Here is a 4,433-nt window from a genome sequence, read left to right on the forward strand (position 1 = left end):
CCCCAAATCCCTGCCTCCCGGGTTCAAGCAATTCTCCTGCCTCAGCCTCCCAAGTAACTGGGATTATAGGCACGTGCCATCATGCCCAGCTAATTTTGTATTTTTAGTAGAGATGGGGTTTCTCCATGTTGGTCAGGCTGGTCTCGAACTCCCAACCTCAGATGATCCACCCGCCTCAACCTCCCAAAGGGCTGGGATTACAGGCATGAGCCATTGCGACTGGCCTTGGCCAAAGGAATTTTTAAAACCTCAGTTAATTTTGCCAGTTGAGTTTTGGTGATTCCGTTTGTGCATTTCCCTGTCCCAGGTGACTGGGGGTGATAGACACAATGGAAACATTGGAGAATGAGTAAGATTTTACATACTGACTGGATTATTTGTCCAGTAAAATGAGCACATCTGTCCTCTGTCACTGTGAAGTTCTAAAGGGACTACCCACGTTGCAATGATTTTTTTCTAAAAGAATTTTACTTATCACTAAAGCTGTTGTTCTTCTGCATAGAAATACTTCCACCCTATGACAAAACATACAAACTGTTACTAGAACCTACTTATATTCTTGCAATGGTGGTAGCTGAACAAAATCTAGTTGCCACACCTCAATTAGGCTTTCTGGTAAAGGAAAATGACCTGGAGAACTATGTAAAGATTTCCCTAGATTATGTTTTGGACAGATGTGGCAGCAATTTTATATCTTATAAGCAACAGTTGGAGATTTCTAATAATCTTGTTTTTCCCAAGCAATCATCTTATCAGGGCTCCAATGAGTTAAATCATGCACATGAGTTAAGAAAGATAACTGTAATTTGGTTGAAAGCGTGAGTAGACCATTTGGTCCATATCTGAGACCATTTAGCCCAGTCTCAGAGAAGTACATTCCCCCTTTACTTTCCCAATTTTCTTGTTCTGTTTTTGGAGCTTTGGATTGAGCTAATTTTATATCAAAATCAAGTGCTTTCTTAAAAGCTAAAATGGGTTTTCTTGTTCAGATGCGCTTAGTACAGCCCTTTTTGCTGTACTATCTGCTAATTGATTTCCTTTGCTTTCTGAAGTATTTGACTTTGAATGGCTTGGAATCTTGATAAAGGGTAATGATTTGGGCAATAATATAGCTTCCAATAATTCTGAAATAAGGGGTCTATTTTTTGCAGACCGACCAGAAGAGGTTAAAAATCATCTTTATTTCCATAGCATTCCAAAGTAATGAGCTACTCTGAAAGCCTATCAGCTCTCTGTATATATATTAGCAGTTGTTCCTTTTGCCAGTTGACAGGCTCTAATTAATGCTATTAACTTTGCTTTTTGAGCCGAGGTCTCTCCTGGAAGATAAGCATTTTCTATTTCCTCAGTCAAGCATACTATAGCATCACCTGCATGGTAAATTTCAGATCTACCCTTTAAGTAAGATCCATCTGCAAACCAAATAACATCAGCATTAGTAAGGAGGGTTTCTTGCAGGTCCTTCCTAGGAGAGGAGCTGGTTGGTTAAGATTATGCAATCATGTGGTGTTTCATCTGAAGGCAGGGGCAGTTGAATTTAGAAAAATTTAGACTTTTACATCTGGAGATTGATTGGCGAGCAGAAAGAAGAACTTTTTATAAGAAGCCAGTCTACTAACTGAATAGTGTTAAATGTGGTGCAAGTTGAGAAGTGCTTCCACAGAATGTGAAATGAAGACAGTGAGGGGAGATCCTATCACTCTTTGTTTGGTCGCTGTAGGGACAGTAGCAGTTATTGCTGTCATGCATGGTTGCAGTTCTTTAGCTGTGGGGTCCAGTTGTTGACTATAGTATCCCACAAGTCTATTTGGATCTCCATGTTTTTGAATCAGAATGCCTAAGGCAGTTCATGAACAAACAATGAAAATGAAATGTTATAATTCAGATACCCTAACACTGGGGCATCTATAAGACTCTTAAATTTCTTCCAGTGTTAGCCCAGGGTGGTGGCTCACCCCTGTAATCCCAGCACTTTGGGAGGCTGAGAAGGGCAGATCACCCAAGCTCAGGAATTTGAGACCAGCCTGGCCAACATGGCAAAACACCATCTCTACTAAAAATACAAAAATTAGCCAGGTGTGGTGGCGTGCACTTATAATCCCAACTACTCGGGAGGCTGAAGCAGGAGAATCACTTGAATCCAGGAGGTGGAGGCTGCAGTGAGCTGAGATGGCACCACTGCCCTCCAGCCTGGGCAACAGCAAGACTCTGTCTCAAAAAAACACAAAAATTGCCAATGTTAACCGATTTTCCTCTGTTCATTCCAGGGGGTCTAGTTCACCTTATTTTAAAAAAGTATATAAAGGTTAAGATTTTTAAGGAGAAGTTTGGAATTCAGTTTCCTCAGTATCCTGTGAACCCCCAAAATTCTCTCAGTTGTTTCTTAGTTTTGGGGTAGGGAAGGCCAATATTCCTTTTATTCTTTTTTTTCTTTTTCTTTTTCTTTTTCTTTTTCTTTTTTTGAGACAGAGTCTCACTCTGTAGCCCAGGCTGGAGCGCAGCGGCGCGATCTTGGCTCACTGCAACCTCCACCCCCTGGGTTCAAGCCTCAGCCTCCTGAGTAGCTGGGATTATAGGCACCTGCCACCATGCCTGGAAAATGTTTGTATTTTTAGTAGAGATGGGGTTTCACCATCTTGGCCAGGCTGAATCTTGAACTGCTGACCTTGTGATCTGCCCACCCCTCGACCTCCCAAAGTGCTGGGATTACAGGTGTGAGCCACCGCACCCAGACCAATATTCCTTTTATTCTATCTGAATTGATAAAGAGGCTTTTCTTTGATACTAGATAACCTAAATATCTTGCTTGTTTTTGACAGAATTGAAGTTTTTTCTTTGAGGCCTTGTGTTCCTTTGAAACTAATCATTGTAATAAATAAATTCCATCCACTATGGAGGCTTGTTTATCTCCTGAGCAGAGAAGTAAATTGTGCCCATACTGTATCAATGTGTATTTCTTAAGGAAGTCAACATCTGAAAGGTGTGCTATTAATATTTGTGAAAAATAAGTTGGACTCTCAGTATATTCCTGAGGCATAACTGTCCATGTATATTGTCTATCTTCCCAAGTGAAGGTAAAGAGAAATTGATCATCTTTATCCACAGAAATGCTGAAGAATGAGCTACATAGGTCTCTTACAGTAAGGAACACACCTTCAGTTGAGATGGCAGTCAGCACGTATGCATGTTTGGTAACCATTGGATGTTGAGGAATGACGATGTTATTAATTGCTCTCAGATTCTGTACAAATCTCCATCCTCTACTGTTTGGAGTATGGGCTTGTATATAAAATAAGCTCCTTTTCATATAATCCAAAATTATAGACCTTTTCCCTTCCTATGCCTCTGATCTTAGAGAATATTGTTTAAGGTTTGGAAAAGGTTTTGATGGATTTATTTGAATTTTAATTGTGGCAGCTAAGATAATTTTTCCAATATTGGTGGAGAATTTTGACCACAATTGATCAAGTACTATTTTTAATCTTTAAAAAAAATTTTATTAATATAAAATATGGAACATTTCATGAGTTTGTGTATCATCTTCATACAGGGGCCATGCTAATCTTCTCTGTATCATCCCAATTTTATTATATGTGCTGCTGAAGGAAGCACTCAAGTACTATTTTTTAACAGCTCTTGTTAAATAATTCTTCATTATTTAACAATCTAGTTTCCTTCATGACAATATTAATTGCTATTTGTGATTTAAAAGCATCAGAATTTGAGAAAATTTTGGACCTAATCTATTTTATCTTCTAATTCTAAGTACATCTCCCACCCCCGCTTTTTTTTTTTTTTGAGACGGAATCTTGCTCTGTCACCATGCGGGAGTGTGGTGGCACAATCTCAGCTCACTGAAACCTCCGCTTCCCAGGTTCAAGTGGTTCTTCTGCCTCAGCCTCCCGAGTAGCTGGGATTACAGGCACATGCCACCACGCATGGCTAAATTTTTTTATGTTTAGTAGAGACAGGGTTTCACCATGTTGGCCAGGATTGTCTCGATCTCCTGACCTCACGATCCACCCGCCTCAGCCTCCCAAAGTGCTGGGATTACAGGCATGAGTCACCACGCCCGACCCTCCCCCTTTTGAAAGAAAGATATGTGAGTATTCTGTAACTCTAGGAAGTCTCTCCCTATCAAATGGTTGGAAGCTGAGGGGGCAAAGAGGAAGACATGTTAGGTTCCCTCTAGGGGACCTAACTGAAAAACTATAGGTTGAGATTGATATAGTGATATAGGAGTATTTGTTTCACTCATGATTTGTATTGGTTTTTCACTCTGAGGAATGGAACCTCATAATAAGGTGATGATATACCTCCAGTATCATTAAGAGTTTGTGTTTTGTCTCCATTTAAATTAATTCTAACCTTCCCTAAGGTATTTATAAGGAGGTAAGAAAAGGTCCATTTGGTTTCCTCAGAGCATCCTTATT

General features: G+C 40.0%; 1 non-coding gene across 1 annotated transcript; it reads right to left on the minus strand.

The window, feature by feature from the left end:
* Positions 1 to 3,505: 3,505 nt before the first annotated feature.
* LOC112627161 lies at positions 3,506 to 3,612 on the minus strand. The gene has a single exon (XR_003120031.1). It is a non-coding gene; the product is annotated as a U6 spliceosomal RNA (small nuclear RNA).
* Positions 3,613 to 4,433: the final 821 nt, after the last annotated feature.

This window comes from Theropithecus gelada, chromosome 6, assembly GCF_003255815.1.
Source record: "Theropithecus gelada isolate Dixy chromosome 6, Tgel_1.0, whole genome shotgun sequence".
In the NCBI taxonomy this organism is placed as follows: Eukaryota; Metazoa; Chordata; class Mammalia; order Primates; family Cercopithecidae; genus Theropithecus; species Theropithecus gelada.